We start from the raw sequence: 23,536 nt of genomic DNA, 5'->3' as shown, positions 1-23,536 counted from the left end.
ATGTATAGAAGTTTTAAATTCTGGCTTAATCTCCTAATGAGTTTTATGATTTTAGAAATTATCATTTTTCTTGTAGAAATTACCATTCTGTGTATTTGCCACACTTTTTTTCTCTATTATCCAATTCTGATACTTCACCTTCTTTAGGGTTAGCATTTCTGAATCATAACTGTTGGCATCAATTTCCACAATATGAAAGAAATCTTAGTAATGGCTTGAAATAAGAAAAATAAGAAGGTGGGATAGGTAGTTTGTTGCTTCATTTGGAAAAATTAAGAAGTGACCGGGGTGAGTGAACATTAACTCTAATAATGATCTTTAACACTGCATAACATTCTATGGCCAATCTTGTCTTTTCTCCAATGATCCTGCATAGAAGAAATTGTAATTCCCACTTACAGGTGAGGAAACTGAGATTAAAGAGAGGTATCTTGTTCAATTTCACAAACATTACAAACATTCTTCTGTTCTGTGCAACACCTCCAAGGAGATGTTTGGAAACCCTTCTGAAAACAAGTGAATAACCTCTTACCTCATTCCTCTCGTTTGAGCCCGCCCTGTGCTACAAAATTGAGACTTGCTTACCTGTCAGAGCAGGCATTGCGCTGTGAACTTCACATGCCTTAGTTCATTGATCCACCTCACTGTGCAAGGCAGTCTGAGGCTCAGAGAAGTTAAAGAATTTTGCCCAAGATCACACTTCCAAAAAGTGGTAGAGCAAGAATTTGTACCCAAGCCAGCCTGATTCCAAAGCTGCTTCATCCCAACTTTAGATCACAAAAGAGACCTTGAGTCAGAACATACTCTGCTTGCTGCTGCTGCTAAGTCTCTTCAGTCGTGTCCGACTCTGTGCAACCCCATAGACGGAAGCCCACCAGGCGCCCCAGTCCCCGGGATTCTCCAGGCAAGAACAGTGGAGTGGGTTGCCATTTCCTTCTCCAATGCATGAAAGTGAAAATGAGAGAAGCCGCTCAGTCGTGTGCGACTCTTAGCGACCCTATGGACTACAGCCTACCAGGCTCCTCCTTCCATGGGATTTTCCAGGCAAGAGTACTGGAGTGGGGTGCCATTGCCTTCTCCGATACTCTGCTTAAACTATCCTTATTATAAAGTACCTCAAAAGACCCTTTGTTGATCAAATTATTTTGCTTAGACTTTCAGTCCCCTTTCATTTGTTGTTTGTTTTAGAAAGGAGTTATAGTCTCAGATCTCTGCTCTGCAGTGAACTAGCTGTAAAACTGTAGATAAGTAGCAAACTCCTCTTGGCCTTAATTTTTTCATCTGAAAACTATCCATTATATCACGTACTTCATGTGGTTGACTTGAGTAGTAAATGAAATAATATATGCACAAATGCTTAGCAGATAGCCTAGCCCATGGTAAGCACTCAGTAAATTTTAGCTATTTTATTAATTTATCAAATTTAAAATACATTTTATAAACAAATTTGACCCATATAGTATATAGCATATACTATATGTCCTTCTCTTAGTCCTTCATGATTTTTCCTTGTTAAACAGAGTACAGAAAAGGAGACTCACAGTGAAATCTTTTGCTGGAAAAGTTAACTACAGGTAGGTTCTGCATCAGGACTTGATATTGCTGTAAATTATTAAAAAGCCTAAGCAATGTTATAGACACACAGTACTTATTCTCTCACATAAAAAAATCCAGAGATAGGAAATTCAGAGCTGGTATGGCAACACCATGAAGTCTTTCAGACACAGGTTCTATCTCTTTGGTTTCACTAGCGCTAGAGCATAGTCTTTAACTTCAAAGTGACCTAACGGTTCAGCGTGGTTGCAGAAGCTCAGCCATCATGCCCATATTTGAGAAAGCAGAAAGGAGGAAAAACAGAAGAACAGACAAGGCACAGCTTTCAGTTCTAAGGAGTCTTTTGGGAATCTCATATAGCACTCTCATTTGTATATCATTGGCCAGTCTTTAATCAGTACTGGCTTACTGGCTTTATGTAGCAGCAAGACAGGCTTGGAAATGTCATCTTTTAATTGGTTTCAATTTCCACCCTTATTAGAATCTGGTTATGAAGAAAGAAGGGGAAAGGGATCCTGGGATGGTAATTTGCAGTCTCTGCCTCAGAGGCAAAAATTGGTGTGCATTGAGGTTTTAGAGCAACTGTATCTAGAGTTGCTACTGAGGCTGGAGAGAGTCTGGGGAAAGGACAGACTCAGGGATCTCTGTTTATGTGTATTAGATATTGAAGTTGCATAGAAGTTTATTTTGCTAAAACTGTTCTACTGCCTACAGTAATTCTACAAACTACTATTAGAAAGCAAGGGGCTATTACCATTCACTCCAGTCTACCAGTCCAGTCCACCAGTTATACCACCAGTCCACTCAAAATAAGACTGAAGGCAGGAATATTACATAAAGGGATAGAGAGAGGCTATACCAGGATATTTGAGGTAATAAAAAGTTACCTATGTGCATGTCCCTATAGCAAATTAGAGGAGCAATCACCTTGAGTTGTTGTGTTGTGCTGTGGAAGCTGTGTGAAGAAAGGTGAGATCTCTTTCCCTTATGCACATGGCTGTACCCATTTTGATGTTGGATCTGAACTCATGTTATGATTACATTGGATTTAACCTCATGTGTGCAGAACCAATTAAATGTTTTAATCAATGATTCCACTGGCCTTTCAAGTCTTATTTTGGGTAAGCAAATGTTTTGGTTTTTTAGAGGTAGATCTGTATTCAAATTTCCTGTTCCAGCAGACTCACGGGGATCGTTCTGCTGTCAGATCATGTGTTCTGATTTCTGGTACTCTGTGCTCTGCCAAAGGATTGATTCACTCTTGCCCACATGTTCCTCGGGTCTAGTGCATCAGTAGATATTTGATAAATGTTTGTTGCCAGTAATTGCTACTAATTATGCAATGCAATCGAGTTTTAAAAAGGCACAGGCCCTCACTTTAAAACTGTCTTCAGAATCTGTTTGGTAAGATCATGTAATAATGAGGTCAGGGTTTTTTTCCTTCAGTGGCTAAAGTTTTTTTGAAGGATGTAATATTGAGCCTTCAGATGTTGAAGTCAATTCCAAAGAAAACAGGACTTGGAGGAGGACCCAGGAGAGGGAAGCCCACAGTGAGCACTTGCTTAACAAAATACTTGTCCTCATGCTGGGACTGGCCTTCCCACCCTCTTGATGGGTTGCTCCTCATGGGGGCCCAGGTGCTGCTGCCAGAATGATCTGAGGTCGGGACCTTCCTCCTCTCCATCAAGGTGCCTCTCTCTTAAGCCCAGTGAACATATTTGCCCTGTCTCAGTTCAGAGTTCTGACACTGCAAAAGAAACCACTGCCTGGGCCCTCTGCATGAAGATACTCCTTTTTGCATCCCTACCTCATTGGTGGCCTACTCCTTGTTTCTTTGGAGGGTCCCCTTTCTGACATCTTTCTCAGTAGCTACCAGACCTCTGGGCTTCCTTTGTCACCATATAGGACTTCCTTTGTCTTCCCCTCCTGCCACCAGACCCCCAGAAAGGAGGCTAGGCTCTTATTGCCTGACCTCAGGGAGAAGTTGGAAGTCCCAGTTTCCTCAACCTCCCCCTCCTGCCACCAGACCCCCAGAAAGGAGGTTAAGCTCTTATTGCCTGACCTCAGGGAGAAACTGGAAGCCCCAATTTCTAGTGGGCTTCCTCCCACTGGAAGCCCCAGTGGGAACTGTTGTATATACTTTCTCACAAAATCACCTTGCAAAGACCTACAGGTCTTTGGAGCACTCTGAGCCCACATGGATCTCTAGTGCCTATTCTTTGGGGAAAGCTGCACCCTGCCTCTGACTAATGTATTTTTGAAACCCACAGGGTTCAGAAGTTGAGGATTGCTTGTGTTTCTGGGACACCGTGTTATCAGGAAGGCAAGACAGTAGAAAGGGGATTAGGAAAATGGTCCTGACCATGGGCACGACTCTGTAGCTTAATTCTAAAGCCTTTGTGGTGTAAAGCAGTGCTTTGAAACCTGACTACAGGTTAGAATCTCCTGGGAGACTTCTTAAAAATGTGGCCTCTTAGTTCTCACCCTAGGATACTCTGATTCAGAGAAACTGACATGCAGACCAGACATCTGTGCTTTTGACGAGCTCTTTAGGTGATCCTGGGGCAGTCACTGGTTAGAGGATGTACACACAGAGAGCAGCCTTGTGTGAAGAGTGGTGTGCATCCATCGCAGTGTAGTAGGGGGCGTGCACTCTGGGCTGGAGGGGACACCGAGGGCCGTTGCCGTCTGCACTTGCAGAGTGTGCCTGGCTCGTCAAGGGGAAAACTGGAGGCCCCGGGGGCCGAACTTCCAAGCTAACTTAGGTTATGCAGGGAATGAGACCATCCCCAAAGGACAGAGTAGATCTGAAAGGGGTAAGCTAGAATGGACAGGAGGAAGGAGTTTTGCTAGAGCACTTGGGACGATGGAGCTGGGGATCTTTGTGGGGCTGTTGGAGGATTTTAGGACGAAAAATGGGTAAAAGGAGTTTCTGTTGTATGTTTTTCCATGTGACTGTCCCTTTAGCCATATCTTCCAGGACTTCATGAAAGACCTACTTAATTTTCAGGTTGTTTGGTTTGGGTTTATTTTGGATGTGACACCATGCTGGCATGTAGGCAGCCTTGTTTTTTATTCAGGTTATAGACATAAAAATACTGCCCTTGAAGGATTATGATGAGGAGTTGAGATACCCTATTTAATATCTCAGTCAAATAGTAGATGCAAAAACAAACAAACAAAAACCACAGCACAATTATTGAATTACCAGCAGTTACTGAGAGCATACATATGCCACATGGTGTGCTGGGCACCATGGAAAAGCAGAGAAATGAGGAGCCTACAGTCTGAATCAATTAACTTTTATCATAAATTTGTGCTCCAGAAAGATCTCTGACTCAGACATCATCAGACCTGACTGCATAAGCTTTGCAGAAAGTCTGTGAGAATTAAAACCACATATTTAAGAATCTGGCCAGATTCAAGAGTGTCTGAGCTGGAAAGGGCCATAAGAGCATCCATTTCATTTTCCACATTTTCCTGATGAAGACCTCAGGCCTGCAGAGAGGGAGAACTTATAACAGAGATAAATTATTATAACTTTTATTAAGTATTTAAAGATGTGGTTATTATTTATAGAGCAACTCTAAAAGTTATGCCAATATAACCTTCTTAATAGACAGTGCATGAAGTATAAAATGTCAGTGCTAAAATTTTCCTAAGGGTCCCCTGGTTCAGATTGCTTATTTTACTAATGAGGAAACTAGGGATATACTTTACTGTGTTACTGCTGAGTCACAGCCTGTGGGTGAGTGTATCTCAGCAATGTTTGAGGTAGGAGACTGGCAAATGATAGTGCAGCAGTCTTGAGTATTTTTTTCCAGAACGGTGTTGATAAACTGCTGCTCAAATACATTTCCTTTCCTTCCTTGACTGCCTGGTTTTATTTGACCACATAGCTACAAGTCAAGTGAAATAAAGAAAGGCAAAAAATGTATAGACATAACATATGTCTATACATGGACAAAGAATATGTGTATAAGTTAGGATGCATTTAAAGGCAAAGTGACACAATGCCTTACAATGGCTTAAGCAATAAAGATGTATAACTATCCTTGCAGCAAGAAATCTAGAGATAGAGGAGTCCAGATTTGATGCATTGGCTCCATTTGTCATTAGAAACTCAGGTGTGTGTGTTTTTTTTTTTTTTTTTAATTTTCTATCCTGCCAACCTCAGTACATTGGTTTTTCTGTCCAAAGGCTGATGAGCCTAAAATAATTGTCTCAACGTTCAGCGCTAGGTTTTGTGTGCTTGGTCGCTCAGTTGTGTTTGACTCTGCAACCCCATGGACTGGCCCGCCAGGGTCTTCTGTCCATGGGGATTCTTCCGGTAAGAATATTGGAGTGGACTGCCTTGCCCTCCTCCAGGAGCATCAGGTTTTATACATATTCAAAAAATGAGAGATATACAGGACTCTCAATTTATCTGTTTATCATGAACCAAAACTTTCCCTAGACAGGATTTCCCAAAATCCTCTGACAGGATTTTTCTGGGTCTCATGACTGGATCTGTGTCACATGTCCTCTAATTTCCAGCAAAGAAAACCGAAATTGTTCTGCCTGGCCCAAACCAATCATAATTCCCCTCCTAGGTCTGAAGAAAGATCCTTCTTTCTTTGAGATGTTTCTTCTTTGACAATGCAAAATTCCATAAACTACAGACAAGGATAACACTGGGAAAGGAAAAAAGGTATAGCCAATTTTACACATCAAGAGATTCGTAGATCTTGAATTTTTTTTTTTTTTTGGAATAATACTTTGTAAGGTTACTTTCTAGATAGATTAGTAGCTATACTCTTGAGTTTAATTTTTCTATTAATTTATTTTAATTGGAGAATAGTTGCTTTACTATATTGTGATTGCTTTTGTCATACATCAATATGGATCAGTCACAGGTATACATATGCCCCCCCCCATCCTGAACCCCCTCCCACCTCTCCCCCCCCCATCCTATCCCTCTGGATTGTCCCAGAGCACCAGCTTTGGGTGCCTTGCTTCATGCATTGCACTGGTCATCTATTTTACATATGGTATTGTACATGTTTCACTGGTATTCTCTTAAATCATCCCACCCTCACCTTCTCTAGATGAGTCCAACATCTGTTCTTTACATCTCTGTCTCCTTCACTGCCCTAAGATCATTGGTACCATCTTTCTAAATTCCATATATATGTGTTAATATACAGTATTTGTCTTTCTCTCTCTGACTTACTTCACTGTCTATAATAAGTTCCAGGTTCATCCACCTCATTAGAACTGACTCAAACGAGTTCCTTTTTATAGCTGAGTAATATTCCATCATGTATATGTACCATAATTTCCTTATTCATTCATCTGCTGATGGACATCTAGATTGCTTCCATGTCCGAGCTATTGTAAATAGTGCTGCAGTGAACACTGGGGTACATGTATCTCTTTCAATTCTGTTTTCTCTGAGGTGTATGCCCAGCAGTAGGATTGCTAGGTCATATGGCAGTTCTAGGGCTTCCCTGGTAGTTCAGTCAGTAAAGAATCTGCCTGCAATGCAGGAGACCCTGGTTCAATTCCTGGGTTGGGAAGATCTCCTGGAGAAGGGATAGGCTACCCACTTGGGCTTCCCTGGTGGCTCAGATGTTAAAGAATCCTCCTGCAGTGTGGGAAACCTGGGTTCAATCCTTGAATTGGGAAGATCCTCTGGAAGAGGGGATGGCCACCCACTCCAGTATTCTTGCCTGGAGAATTCCTTGGACAGGGAAAGCTGGCAAGCTGCAGTCCATGGGGTCACAAAGAGTTGGACACAACTGAGTGACTAAGCACACACGCTCATGGCAGTTCAATTTCCAGTTTTTGAAGGAATCTCCACGATGTTCTCCCTTGTGACTGTACCAGTTTGCATCCCCACCAACAGTGCAAGAGGGTTCCCTTTCCTCCACACCCTCTCCAGCATTTATTGTTTGTAGACTTTCTGATGATGGCCATTGACCAGTGTGAGATGATACCTCATGTTTTGATTTGCATTAATTTAATAATGAATGATGTTGAGCATCTTTTCATGTGTTTATTAGCCACCTGTATATCTTCCTTGGAGAAATGTCTGTTTAGTTCCTTTGCCCACTTTTTGATTGGGTTGTTTACTTTTCTGGTATTGAGCTGCTTGTATATTTTGGAGATTAATTCTTTGTCAGTTCTTTCACTTGCTATTATTTTCTCCCATTCTGAAGGCTCTCTTTTCACCTTGCTTATAGTTTCCTTTGTTGTGCAAAAGCTTTTAAGTTTAATTAGGTCTCATTTGTTTATTTTTGTTTTTATTTCCATTACTCTGGGAGGTGGGTCATAGAGGATCTTGCTATGATTTATGTCAGAGAGTGTTCTGCTTATGTTTTCCTCTGAGAGTTTTATAGTTTCTGGTCTTACATTTAGGTCTTTAATCCATTTTGAGTTCATTTTTGCAAGTGGTGTTAGAGAGTATTCTAGTTTCTTTTTTTTTTTACACATAGTTGACCAGTTTTCCGAAAACAATTTGTTGAAGAGACTGAAGTCAGATATCCGAGATTTAAATCTTGGCACTAGCACATATAAGCTGTCATTCAGTTGTCTCATCTGTAAATTAGGAATAGTAATACTACCTATTTCATAGTTTTGGGGGATTGTTATTATTATTATTTTGCAAATAAAGACTTGGTAATATTGTATAGTTGTTAAGTACTTGAAAGTCTGTCAAGCACCTAGGAAGTTCTCAATAAACCTTGGCGGCTTTTATTTTAGAAACATTGGTTCTATACATTTAAATTATGTTTGAGTGAAAGTCACTCCGTTGTGTCCAACTCTTTGTGACCTCATGGACTATACAGTCCATGGATTCTCCAGGCCAGAATACTGGAGGGGATAACCTTTCTCTTTTCCAGGTAATCTTCCCAACCCAGGGATCTAACCCAGGTATCCCACACTGCAGGCAGATTCTTTAGCATCTGAGCCACCAGCGAAGCCCAAGAATACTGGAGTGGGTAGTCTATCTCTTCTCCAGTGCATCTTTCTGATGCAGGAATTGAGCCAGGGTCTCCTGCATTGTAGGTGGATTCTTTATCAGCTGAGTTTGTCTTCTTTCAAATCAAAATTGTATAAGACTCTCCCCTATTCCCTAAGCCTGTGGCTGTATTTTTCTAAATGTAAAACAATATCTAGTATGGATGTGTCCTCTTGTTGGGTGGGGTGGTAGTGGGGCTTCTCTTCTTCAGCCAAGGAAGTTCAGGCAGAATGTTGCTGGTGCATCTTTCTGATCTTCAGACCCCAGATATGCAGTTGACACCACTCTTGTGGCAGAAAGCGAAGAAGAACTAAAGAGCCTCTTGATGAAAGTAAAAGAGGAGAGTGAAAAAGCTGACTTTTTCAACATTCAGAAAACTAAGATCATGGCATCTGGTCCCATCACTTGATGGCGAATAGATGGGGAAACACTGGAAAGTGACAGACTATTTTCCTGGGCTCCAAACTCACTGCAGATGGTGACCGCAGTCATGAAATTAAAAGACACTTGCTCCTTGGAAGAAAAGTTATGACCAACCTAGACAGCATATTTAAAAGCAGAGACATTACTTTGCCAACAAAGGTCCATATAGTCAAAGTACAGTTTTCCAGTAGTCATGTATGGATGCAAAGAAGGCAATGGCACCCCACTCCAGTATTCTTGCCTGCAGAATCCCAGGGCCAGGGGAGCCTGGTGGGCTGCCATCTCTGGGGTCGCATAGCATTGGACACGACTGAAGTGACTTAGCAGCAGCAGCAGCAGCAGCATGTTTGGATGTGAGAGTTGGACTATAAAGAAAGCTGAGTACCAAAGAATTGATACTTTTGAACTGTGGTGTTGGAGAAGACTCTGGAGAGTTCCTTGGACAGCAAGGAGATCCAACCAGTCCATCCTAAAGGAGATCAGTCCTGAATATTCATTGGAAGGACTGATACTGAAGCTGAAGCTCCAGTACTTTGGCCACCTATTGTGAAGAACTGACTCATCAGTAAAGGCTCTGATGCTGGGAAGGATTGAAGGGAGGAGGAGAAGTGGACAACAGAGGATGAGATTATTGGACAGCATCACCGGCTCAATGGACATGAGTTTGAGCAATCTCTGGGAGTTGGTGATGGACAGGGAAGCCTGGCATGCTGCAGTCCACAGTGTCAGAAAGAGTCAGACACAACTGAACTGAGCTAGAGTGAATCTTACTTAAAAAGCTTACTCAGGTCTAGAATCCATTTATTTGATTTCCAGTTGAATGTTTGCCTCTCAGGTCCAAACCAAAACAGCAATGCAATTTACCTTATCTACATTATATTTCTGGCTGCCAGGGTGAGATCTGGCAGTACCTCAGCTCACAGGAGGCCAGGGCACACAGCCCATTGAGCTTTCTTTCCTAGGTCCAGGAAACTGAGCAGATCTGGAAAATTTGGAAATTTTCAGAGGACTAGCAGCTCATTGCCCCCATTCAGTTAGAATATTGACAGGAGGGTGTATTTATTCAGAATCCAATCACCACTGTTATATTTGTGTCCGATAGGAAGTGGAGTTGGTGTCAGAGGAAGGGCTATTGTCACTCTCATTGTTTACAAGACAATAGTTGGGAAGATCTGCTCAAGGTTCTCTTGACCATGGTGCCATTTACAATCTTTGGCATAATTGACTGGATTTTACTGCTACTCCTCTGTTTATTCCTGAGAGTCTCCCTGAGAATTCTATAAATATCCAAGATGTCCCCTGTAAGGGACTCAGTGCTAGAAATTGATGGTCTGAAGGTAGACACTTCCTGTGCTGTGGGCTTTAGACTATAATGAGCAAATATTTGGCTTCCCACTGGTGGGAAAAGGAAGACTTGCCTCTCCTCACATACAGATTCCAACATGAACTCTGCTGTGTCTTATATATAGGTGTTTTTACTGACCTTGAGAAAGGTCAGAAAACTGGCAAACTTGGGTGTTGGGTGATCATTTTAGAAAATGGGAAAACCCAGGAAATACCTTTAAAATTTTTTCCTGTATATTCTTCCTTGATTTCTCCTCTTTTTAGTTTAATTTTTCTACTATTTATCTTTTTCCTTTCTGTTCAGATCAGTTCAGTTGCATAGTTGTGTTCAACTCTTTGTGATCCCGTGAATTGCAGCACATCAGGTTTCCCTGTCCACCACCAACTCCTGAAGCTCAGTGATGCCATCCAACCATCTCATTCTCTGTTGTCCCCTTCTCCTTCCACCTTCAATCTTTCCCAGCATCAGGGTCTTTTCAAATGAATCAGTTTCATTTCACATAAGGTGGCCAAAGTATTGGAGTTTCAGCTTCAACATCAGTCCTTCCAATGAATATTCAGGAATGATTTCCTTTAGGATGGACTGGTTGGATCTGCTTGCAGTCCAAGGGACTCTCAAGAGTCTTCTCCAACACCACAGTTCAAAAGCATCAATTCTTCAGCACTCAGCTTTCTTTATAGTCCAACTCTCACATCCATTCATGACTACTGGGAAAGCCATAGCTTTGACTAAACAGACCTTTGTTGGCAAAGTAATGTCTCTGCTTTTTATACGCTTTCTAGGTTGGTCATAACTTTTCTTCCAAGGAGCAAGTGTCTTTTAATTTCATGGCTGCAGTCACTATCTGCAGTGATTTTGGAGCCCCCCAAAATAATGTCTCTGACTGTTTCCACTGTTTCCCCATCTATTTGTTTTGAAGTGATGGAACCATGACCTTAGTTTTCTGAATGTTGAGTTTTAAGCCAACTTTTTCACTCTCCTCTTTCACTTTCATCAAGAGGCTCTTTAATTCTTTGCTTTCTGCCATAAAGGTGGTATCATCTGCATACCTGAGGTTATTGATATTTCTCCTGGCAATCTTGATTCCAGCTTGTGCTTCATCCAGCTCAGTATTTCTCATGATGTACTCTGCATATAAGTTAAATAAGCAGGGTGGCAATATACAGCCCTGACATACTCCTTTTCCTGTTTGGAAATAGTCTGTTGTTGCATGTCTGGTTCTAACTGTTGCTTCTTGACCTGCATACAGATATCTCAAGAGGCAGGTCAGGTGGTCTGGCAGTCCTATCTCTTGATGAATTTTCCACTGTTTGTTGTGATCCACACAGTCAAAGGCTTTGGAGTAGCCAATAAATCAGAAGTAAAGGTTTTTCTGCTGGTTAGGAAAATAGAAATTATATCTGTGCCCTTTTGGTGGTTATTCATGAAAGATGGCTGTGGCCTTGTCTTGCTATGCTACTGTTTCATTTATGGCCTCTGATCACAGAACCTTGCATATGCCGTAACCCCCAGAAACAATTTGTGGTAGCTTTTCTCAGTTTTCTTTCAAGGGTAGTTAAACCTGGGTTCAAGAAGTGACCTCAGTTCTGGTTGCTCTGCTTCACATGAGGAACTTTACCTTTTAGGAGCTGACACTGGGTCACCTCTGCCTCCTTCTGGCCCTGCCCCAGTAGGCATGCTTTAAGTTTCCTTCATCACCTTGAATTTATTTTCTATATCTGGCACAAATAAATGTTCTTCTTCTCCACCCTCCCCTTTCCCTTTTCTACCTCTCTTTCTTTTTCTCTCTCAGTCTGTTCTTGCTACATGTTCATGACTAAAAATATGGTCTTCCAGTGTCATCTTTACTGAAAGTCCTTGACTTGTAATAGAAGATATAAGTCACAGCCCATCACTCACATCAATAAACAAGACTGCCAGCCTGCTAGGGAAGATGTCAGGGCAAGCCATCAGATACTGATTCACTTTATCAGATGCAGTGGTCTCAAACTAGAATTCCCTCACAATCCAGATGTGCAGAGTGGGGGACTGATTGAAAAGCACTCACCCCACCTAAAACTGCTACTCAGCATGAGCTGATTATTGCAATGAAGGAAAACACAAACAAACAAACACTGTATGGTGGAAATATCCAATTTTCATATTTTTAACATTTAGAGAAACTATGTGGACTCTGAATTGAAATCCCCTGAATTCTGAATGCCGCCCACTGATTCTCTGTAAACAGATGAGAACAACGTGGCGGTCGGTGGGGCCCATGTGCCGCTGATGTGCCCCACCAGCTGCTGCGCTGTTGTGCCTTTGTCTACTGCGGTCGCATCTGGACTCCCAAGCTGTGTGGTGCTTGCCTTATACAACTAACTGACAGTTTCCATCCTGTATGGTCTTTTTGAAAGAAGGACAGTATAACTTGTGAACCACAAATAAAAAATCATGTGCTCTTCTGTTTGCATTGTTGGCAAGCATTTATGTGTTCTAGCCTATGGAGCACGGTCAAGGGGGAGGAAGCATACTCAGTATGGACCTGGCCACTGAGCATCACGCTCACGGCCAGACAGCCTTGGGTTTAAATGCTGGCTCCTCTATTTGCTAGACATTTGACCTTAGGCAAATTACTCAACCTCTCCGAATCTCATCTATCATATGTGGAAAACAGTGCCTCCTTCCCATGGCCCCCTGTGGGTACCTGAGATGACCTGCACAGGCAGAGGGCCCAGCACAGAGGAGGTTTCAGTAGTGGCAGCTGTCATTAGTCGTTCACTTCCATGCTTCTAAGATACTGAGCTCATTTGTGGCAAAGTAAACCTGAGCTAATAAAGATGATTATAATCTGTATGTATCCCACTTGGTGTGAATTTTCACAAGTTTCACTGAAAAATGTGTTTGATTATAGGTGCTACCCAGAACCTCTATTATTTTTCTACAATTTGAAAAGTTTTGAATTCTACAATACATTTGATTTTACAGGGTTTGGATAAAAGTCAAAGACTCTGTAGTTGCAGTAACATAGCAACAAGTGGAGATCGACATCATGAAAACCAAACACATAACCCACAATATTGCTAGAAGGTGACAGAGTAATATAAATGATTAGAGCTAGGAGAGTGGGGAGGTAAGTTTGGGAGAGCTTCCTGAAGGCAGTGGTCTTTTGAGCCTGATCCCAGGAGAAATGAAGGAATTGCATTTGGTGACGAGGCGGCAAGTTCCAGGGAGAATGCATAAGATTCTTGGCTGTCTTTCAAATGTCCCCAGCAATCCAAACTGCTTTCAGGTCTGTGCGTTGTCATGGAGAGTACATAATCACCTTTAGAAAGATGCAGCTGGGGAACTGACAGGGAAAAACGTTGCTGGTAGGGAGGAGTGTAAAGAATGGGATGAGAAGACCCACTTTATGATGAAGCGCTGTTGGAGAGAAAGCGTGTTTTGAATGGCCCCTGAGGAACCCTTTGCCTTTCTAGGCTGAGGACCTGGTTTTGCACACTGGCAGCTCTCTTTGTATGACTTCTGCATATGGCAGCAAGCTATTGCTGCATTTAGGGAAACTCTCCTGGAGCTGGGACCATGGCAAGCCAACATTTCTAAATTGCACACCCCAAATCATTCCCCACTTGGCTTGTCTTTTTTTAGTGACCCAAAGATGATGCTGAGGAGATGATCTGGCTGAGCAGGGGAGTGATGAAACTTGGTTATGTTTCAGGAAAAGCACTCTTCCACTATGTGGGTTAGAGATGGGCAATACAAGACAGAGAAAAAAATACATAAGTCTTGTTCATCACTCTCTTCCTGGCACTTAGGACAGGGCCTGACACAGACTTGTTCAACTAAGTTAGTAACAAACATAATGCCCATCTTGGCACAGTCTCCTCCTCGGCCTGGAAACCAGAATATGTGATGACCCCCTGAAAGGTGGCCCTGGACCAACACTCCGTTTGTTCTGTGTGAACAGCAATGGTTGGAAGACAAGGAGTCTCTTCAATAATGTTTTGTAACAGGAACAACTGACCTACTCACATGGTACTTCTGTTGTCTACAACTGTAAGAAGAGGACTAAGAGGAACCTCGGGGAACAGAGAAACACTCAGCACCTCCTGGAACACAGTGTGAGGGGTCAGCTTCTACTACTGGCAGCAGCTCTGGCCTCTGAGTCTAGTACAGAATCCCTAGGTCTCTCTACTGAGATGGTACTTTTGTTTTTCCCAAAGTCTTCTACTTCCTGATGGGGACTGTGATGTCAAGCATATGTAGTGATGGCATGAGTTGTATATGGACTGAGAGGCTGAATCTGTGGGTTGGACAGGATGCAGTAAAGGCACATTGTGAAGGAGCCCCGGGAGAATTCTGTAGACTTTGGAGAGGGAGGGGCAGAGTCACTTGCCTACTTAGAAGTTGTGATTTGCTGACTGGAAATCACTGATTTGGAAAACATATTAAATTATTCTGGTTTATCTATTATGTATCTGAACTTCACATCTGCAGGACTAGGGATCACAATTCTTCCCAAATACACGTGTGTTGGAGAGGGCTGCCTTCCTGCCAAGTGAGGCATATGACTGCCCAGTGCTCTACATTTCCCAGTCTCCTTGTCTTGGTCTTGCACTTCTAGCCTCCAAAACCATGAGAAATAAATGTTTATTTATTTTACAGGCCCTCAGTCTGTAAAATTCTGTTATAGCAGCCCAAACTGACTAAGACACTCTGACTCCTAATTCTTGGCCTCTTGGATCTATGCATGTTCCTACTTCACAGCCTTTGTCTGAAGAGCCCTCTAGAATCACTGTCTGAGGCTTTTCTGATAGACTGAAGGTCACAGGAATCCTGGCCTGGGGGCCAAGTGTTAGTGAATAACTGTCCTGGCTTTCCCAGGACCGAGGGGTTTCTGAGGCTTTGGATCCTCGTGCTAATACTGGGAGTGTCCTAGATAATTAGGACAGTCAGTCATGCTACTGACAGGACATGTGCAGAACCATAATGTTCCTGCTCCAAGAAATGGCCCAGGGTAATTGAAGAAATTATTCTGGGGAATTATAATCACAGGAGCAAAGCGAGATTACCAGGCTAAATTGAGTTTTCCCTGGATCTCATGTTTTTGTTTCTTGAATGTAGAGCGGAAGGTAAGAAAGCTGAAATGATTATTGACACAGCTGTGAGCCTCACAATTGCCCTCTCTATTCATTCCTCTACACAAATTCCTAAAGTCTAGTCTCTTAAATGAACGCATATAATCCAGAGATATCCAAGTGTAGGCTATCAACTCATTTATTTCCAGCAGTACTTGAGACAATGAAATTCTAACATAATCAGCAAACCTGGGCTGTCCCTTAGGAGGAAATGACCTAGGACTTGACCTGTTTCACCAAGTTCAGCCAAGATCAATTTATTTCCTTCTTGGGAATGATTCCGTGCTTTGCCTGGGGGAGAAATCCGCTGTAATTGCTGGATAAGTTTTTATGCCATTCTTTCTTTCTTTGGGACCAGGAAAGAGTACCTAATAGTGGAAGGAAGAATTACAGGTATATAGGCCTGATATGTACTGGAGTTAGCTTGTACTGGCTCAAAAGAGCAAATTTGTAAATTTCCAGGAGACTTGAGAGCCTATTGTTGAAAATTAAATCCAGCAATTAGTAAAACTACATTATGCATAGTTATAATTATGTTACCTTAAAAGGAAGGTATCTTCAACTTAGGCTTCAGCAAATACTTAAAACTCATCACTTCCTAATTGTTTTCCTATTACCTATATTCTCAAGATTATATGTATTTATCATATCTGTATGGCAGCCTATGCCTGTATTCAGACAAAGCCTTCTAATTCTCTTTACTAGAATGTTCCTGGGTACCTCTTCCCAAATCTGTCTTCACTGGTGTCAGGTTGGTGGCTGAAATCAGCCACGATGGAGATACCACAACACATGACACATCTATCTCCCGCCTTCTGAGAATCAGTCATTAAACGTATACCAGTGTGCCTCTCAGTAAAGTTGTCATTCATTGAAGGCTTGCTATGTGCTAGGCATAATTCCAAGAATTTTGTAAATATTTATTATTTATTCAGCCAATACTGAGTCATTGCCTGCAGTATACCAGGCTCCATTATCATTAGTAGTAGTTTTTATCAAATACCTACTGTGTGCCTTGCATTCTTCTAAGTGTAATAATTCAAGGAGGGAGGTTCTATTATTTTTTTCTCAATATATATATTTTATTGAAGTTAACTTACAATGCTTCAAGTGCACAGCAGTGTGATTCAGTTATACATATACACACATATTATTTTTGAAATTATTTTCTATTATGGCCTTGGAGTACAGAATGAAGCAGGACAAAGGCTAATAGAGTTTTGCCAAGAGAACACACTGGTCATAGCAACCACCCTCTTCCAACAACACAGGAGAAGACTCTACACATGGACATCATCAGATGGTCAACACTGAAATCAGATTGATTATATTCTTTGCAGCCAAAGATGGAGAAGCTCTATACAGTCAGCAAAACAAGACTGGGACCTGACTGTGGCTCAGGTCATGAACTCCTTATTGCCAAATTCAGACTGAAATTGAAGAAAGTGGAGAAAACCACTAGACCATTCAGGTATGACCTAAATCAAATCCCTTATGACTAAACAGTGGAAGTGAGAAATAGATTTAAGGGACTAGTCCTGATAGACAGAGTGCCTGATGAACTATGGACGGAGGTTCATGACATTGTACAGGAGACAGGGATCAAGACCACGCCCAAGAAAAAGAAATGCGAAAAAGCAAAATGGTTGTCTGAGGAGGCCTTACAAACAGCTGTGAAAAGAAGGGAAGCAAAAAGCAAAGGAGAAAAGGAAAGATATACCCATCTAAATGCAGAGTTCCAAAGAAAAACCAGGAGAGATAAGGAAGCTTTCCTCAGCGATAAATGCAAAGAAATAAAGGAAAACAATAGAATGGGAAAGACTAGAGATCTCTTCAAGAAAATTAGAGATATCAAGGGAACATTTCATGCAAAGATGGGCACAATAAAGGACAGAAATGGTATGGATATAACAGAAGCAGAAGATATTAAGAAGAGGTGGCAAGAATACATGGAAGAACTATACAAAAAAAGATGTTCATGACCCAGATTATCACAATGGTGTTGTGATCACTCACCTAGAGCCAGACATCCTGGAATGTGAAGTCAAGTGAGCCTTAGGAAGCATCACTATTAACAAAGCTAGTGGAGGTGATGGAATTCCAGCTGAGCTTATTTCAAAACCTGAAAGATGATGCTGTGAAAGTGCTGCACTTAATATGCCAGCAAATTTGGAAAACTCAGCAGTGGCCACAGGACTGGAAAAGATCAGTTTTCATTCCAATCCCAAAGAAAGTCAATGCCAAAGAATGCTTGAACTCCCGCACAATTGCACTCATCTCGCACACTAGTAAAGTAATGCTCAAAATTCTCCAAGCCAGGCTTCAGCAATACGTGAACCATGAACTTCCAGATGTTCAGGCTTGTTTTAGAAAAGGCAAAGAAGCCAGAGATCAAATTGCCAACATCAGCTGGATCATCAACATCTATTTCTGCTTTATTGACTATGCCAAAGCCTTTGACTGTATGGATCACAATAAACTGTGGGAAATTCTGAAAGAGATGGGAATACCAGACCACCTGACCTGCCTCTTGAGAAACCTGTATGTAGGTCAGGAAGCAACAGTTCGAACTGGACATGGAACAACAGACTGGTTCCAAATAGGAAAAGGAGTATGTCAAGGCTGTATATTGTCACCCTGCTTATTTAACTTATATGTAGAGTACATCATGAGAAACGCTGGGCTGGAAGAAGCACAAGCTGGAATCAAGATTGCCGGGAGAAATATCAATAGCCTCAGATATGCAGATGACAGCACCCTTATGGTAGAAAGTGAAGAAGAACTAAAGAGCCTCCTGATGAAAGTGAAAGACGAGAGTGAAAAGGTTGGCTTAAAGTTCAACATTCAGAAAACTAAGATCATGGCATCTGGTCCCATCACTTCATGGCAAATAGATGGGGAAACAGTGGAAACAGTGACTGACTGTATTTTTCTGGGCTCCAAAATCACTGCAGATGGTGATTGCAGCCATGAAATTAAAGATGCTTACTTCTTGGAAGAAAAGCTATTACCAACCTAGACAGCATATGAAACAGCAGAGACATTACTTTGCCAACAAAGGTCTGTCTAGTCAAGGCTATGGTTTTTCCAGTGGTCATGTATGGATGTGAGAGTTGGACTATAAAGAAAACTGAGTGCCAAAGAATTGATGCTTTTGAACTGTGGTGTTGGAGAAGAATCTTGAGAGTCTCTTGGGCTGCAAGGAGATCCAACCAGTCCATCCTAAAGGAGATCAGTCCTGTGTGTTCATTGGAAGGACTGATGTTGAAGCTGAAATTCCAATACTTTGACTCACTGGGAAAGACCCTGATGCTGGGAAAGATTGAGGGCAGGAGGAGAAGGGGTCAACAGAGGATGAGATGGTTGGATGGCATCACCGACTCAATGGACATGGGTTTGGGTGGACTCCAGGAGTTGGTGATGGACAGGGAGGCCTGGCGTGCTGCGGTTCATGGGATCACAAGGATTTGGACATGACTGAGCAACTGAACCGAACTGAACTGAAAGGTTGTTACAAGATATTGACTGTAGTTCCCTGGCTATACAATAAACCTTTGCTGCTTGTTGCATATTTATTTTTTTAAAATAGAAATCTAAGTCAAACAAGTGGAATCAAAATAAATTTCATAAATTTTTTAGTTGGTCAAAGATTCATAAGTTTTCTAAAACACACACATTATGTGTATTATTTATACATATGTATACAAAAGCTTTTCTACTATACTTGAGAAAGGCTTGAGAAATAACATCAAAAAAAAAAGATGGAGAAATTGGAAAACATAAAATAAATGTAATGGGAGCACTGAATATGAAATAAAAAAAGTGAAACAAACTAGTTAAAAGTAAAGGATCATCATATAGTTCACTTGTTTTTAAACACTACTGCTCATTAGAAATTTATCTGGAGCTCTGGAGAAAAAGAAAGCAGTACCTAGGCATTTACATTTTTCAAAATATTTCAAGATAATTCTGATGTGCATCTGGATTTAAAAAAGTGATTGTAGCGTTTTCTATTAAATCATAGTTTTGGTGATATAGAGTTCTATTATTCTTCTGTTGACCAATCGTGATACAATGGTATTAAGGGAATAATAGTTACATAATCACAATAGTAAAAGATGTTTATTGATTTTTACAGAAAATAGCCAGACAAAAAACAAAAGATAATTACAATTGCAAGCCATAATTGGAACATTATTAATGTAACAATATAAAATAGTTACATACAGTTTGAGGGGTCAAGCAGTGTTAAGTGGCAGAGCATACATGCACATGTTTTCATCCACCCAGCCAGTCTATGTCTTTCCTTTGGTGAATTTAATCCATTTACATTTAAGGTAATTATTGGCATGTGTGGTTCTATTACCATTTTCTTAATTGTTTTTGGTTTATTTTCTGTAGGTCTTTTCATTCTCTTGTGTTTCCTGCTTAGAGAAGTTCCTTTAGCATTTGTTGTAAAGCTGGTTTGGTGGTGCTGAATTCTCTTAACTTTTCCTTGTCTAGAGAGCTTTTGATTTCTCCATCAAATCTGAATGAGAGTCTTGCTGGGCAGAGTATTCTTGGTTGTATGTTCTTCCCTTTCATCACTTTAAATACATGCTGCCATTCCCTTCTGGCTTGTAGAGTTTCTGTTGAGAAATGATTCTGATACCCTGATGGGAGTTTCCTGGTAAGTTATTTATTTTTCTCTTGTTGTTTTTAATATTTTATCTTTGTCTTTAATTTTTGTCAGTTTGATTACTATGTGTCTTGGTGTGTTCCTCCTTGAATTTATCCTGCCTGGAACTTTCTGTGCTTCCTGGACTTGGTTGGCTATTTCCTTTCCCATGTTAGGGAAATTTTCAGTTATCTCTTCAAATATTTGCTAAGGTCCTTTTTCCTCTCTCTTTTCCTTCTGGGACCCCTATAATGCAAATGTTAGTGCTTTTAATACTGTCCCAGAGATCTCTCAGGGTGACTTCATTTCTTTTCATTCTTTTTTCTATATCCTGTTCTGTGGCAGTGATTTCCACCATTCTGTTCTCCAGGTCATTTATCTGTTCTTCTGCCTCAATTATTCTGCTATTGATTCCTTCTAGTGTATTGTTCACCTCTGATTGTTTGTTCCTTAGTTCTTCTAGGTCGTTGCTAAACATTTCTTGCATTTTCTTCATTGTGTTTCCAAGATCCTGGATTATTTTCACTATCATTATTCTGAATTCTTTTTCTGGAAGTTTGCCTATCTCCACTTCATTTCACTGTTTTTCTCGGGTTTTATCTTGTCTCTTCATCTGGGACACAACTTTCTGCTTTTTCAACCTGATTAACTTTCTGTAATATGGTTTTTGTTTTAGCACTTTGCCATTGTGCTTCTTCTTGCTTTCTCTGTCTGCCCTCTGATGGAGAAGGCTAAGAGGCTTGTGTAAGTTTCCTGGTGGGCGGGACTGGTGGGCAGGACCTTGCTCAGTAAAACTTTAATCCAATTTTCTGCTGGTGTGTGGGGTTGAATTTCCTCCTGGTTTGGGTTCATTGTATGGTATGAGGAGACCCATCCCTGGGGTTTACAGGCTCTGTGGTAGGGTTAATGGTGAACCCCAAGAGAATTTACACCAAGGGGGACCTTCCTGGCCTGCTGTTGCCAGTGCCCCGTCCCTGTGGTGAGCCCCTGCCAACCAACGCCTCCACAGGAGGCCCCCCAACACCAGCAGGTGGTAATGTTCAGTATCCTGTGAGGTCACTACTCCTCTCCTCTGGGTCTTGGTGCACAAAGGTTTTGTTTGTGCCTCCAAGACCAGAGTTTCTGTTTCCCCTAGTCCTGTGGAAATCCTATAATCAAATCCAGCCGGCTTTCAAGGTCAGATTCCCTGGGGATTCCCACCCTTTGTTGGATCCCCAGGCTGGGGAGCCTGATGTGGGTTCAGAACCTTCACAACAGTATGAGAATTTCTGTGGTGTTATTGTTGTCAAGTTTGTGGGTCACCCACCCAGCAGGTATGGGATTTGATTTTACCGTGGTTACGCCCCTCTTACTTTTTCACTGCAGTTTCTTTGTTTTTGGACGTGGGGTCTCTTTTTTTTTTTTTTTTGGTGGGTTCCAGCATCCTCCTGTTAATGGTTGTTCAATAGTTGCAATTTTGGTGTTCTCACAGGAGGAGATGAACGTATGTCCTTCTACTCTGCCATCTTGAACTGGAAGTCCTCTCTATTATTATTTTTTTTAATTGGAGGAAAATTTCTCTACGATGCTGTGTTGATTTCTGCTTCACAACAACATGAATCAGTCATAATTATATATATATATATATGTATATATATATATATATACACACACATCCCTTTCCTCTTGAGTCTCCCTCCCCTCTCCCGTCCCACCCCTTTAGGTTGTCACAGAGCACCAAGCTGGGTTCCCTGTGTTACACAGCAGCTTCCTACTAGTTTTCTATCATACACATGACTGTGTATATAGGTTAATGCTGCTTTATCAGTTCGTCCTACCCTCTCCTTCCCCCACTGTGTGCACAAGTTCATTCTTTATATTTGCATCTCCATACCTTCCATGTAAATAGGTTCATCAGTATATTTTTCTAGATTCCATATACATGAGTTAATATATGATATTTATTTTTCTCTTTTCTCATCAGTCAGAAAAATAAGTGAAGTTATACTTCACTCTATATAACAGGTTCTAGGTTCATCCATCTCACTAGAACTGACTCAAATTCATTCCTTTTTATGGCTGAGTAATATGCTATTGTATAAATGTGCTATATATTCTTTATCCATTCACTTATCAATGAATATCTAGCTTGCTTCCACATCCTTGCTATTGTAAATAGTGCTGCAATGAACATTAGTGTATATATGTCTTTTAGATTTGTGGTTTTCTCAGAGTATGCCCAGTAGTGGGGTTGCTGGGTCATATGGTAGTTTTAGGGGCTTCCCAGCTGGCACTAGTGGTAAAGAACCTGCCTGCCAATGCAGGAGACATAAGAGACATAGGTCCATTCCCTGGGTCAGGGAGATCCTCTGGAGGAGGGCACGGCAACCTACTCCAGTATTCTTGCCTGGAGAATCCCATGGACAGAGGAACCTGGTGGGATGCAGTCCATAGGATCACAAAGAGTGGGACATGACTGAAGCAACTTGGCATACATGCAAGCAAGGTAGATTATTCCTAGTTTGTTAAGGAATCTCCACACTGTTATCCATAGTAGCTGTATCAATTTACATTCCCACAAACAAGGCAGTAGAATTCCCTTGGAAAGTTTTATTACTGTCATTTTAAATATAGGAAAACTGAGGAATTGAGAAGTTGAGTAATTGTCCCAGGCTCACACAGCAGTCCATATTGAAACCTCAGAAACCTGGTTCTGAAGCCATTGCTCTTAACCACTAAGCTCTCCTGCCTCTTGTTGCCTCTAAGTTAGTCACTTAGCCATGTCCGACACTTTGTGACCCAGTGGACTGTAGCCCACCAGGCCCACCCATGGAATTCTCCAGGCGAGAATATGGGAGTGGGTTGCCATTTCCTTCTCCACCAGATCTTCCTGACCCAGGGATTGAACCCAGGTCTCCCACATTCTGGGCGAACACTTTATCGACTGAGTCACCAGGGAAGATTATTGCCTTGTTGCCTCTAGGCCAACCAAAGTAAACAAACAAAGTTCCTGACATCATGGAACTTACATTCTGGTTGATAGGGAGATAGATACTAAATAATAAACAAGAGCATCGAAACATGTATATTATCAAGGGTGAAATAGATCACCAGCCCGGGGTGGATGCATGAGACAAGTGCTCGGGGCTGGTGCACTGGGAAGACCCAGAGGGAGCAGGTGGAGAGGGAGGTGGGAGAGGGGATCAGGATGGGGAATACATGTAAATCCATGGCTGATTCATGTCAACGTATGGCAAAAACCACTACAATATTGTAAAGTAATTAGCCTCCAACTAATAAAAATAAATGGGGGAAAAAAAGAGTAACAAGTAAAATGTACAAATAAAAAGTAAGAATAATAGAAAACAATGAAGTAGGGGAATGTTCATTTCTTCAATTATCTTACTTTTAATCTAATACTATCTCATTTTCAGTTCAGTTCAGTTCAGTTCAGTCTC

Source organism: Cervus elaphus, chromosome 6 (genome assembly GCF_910594005.1).
Source record: "Cervus elaphus chromosome 6, mCerEla1.1, whole genome shotgun sequence".
Lineage (NCBI taxonomy): Eukaryota > Metazoa > Chordata > Mammalia > Artiodactyla > Cervidae > Cervus > Cervus elaphus.
The sequence above is the reverse complement of the archived record's forward strand: the minus strand, read 5'-3'. Positions refer to the sequence as shown.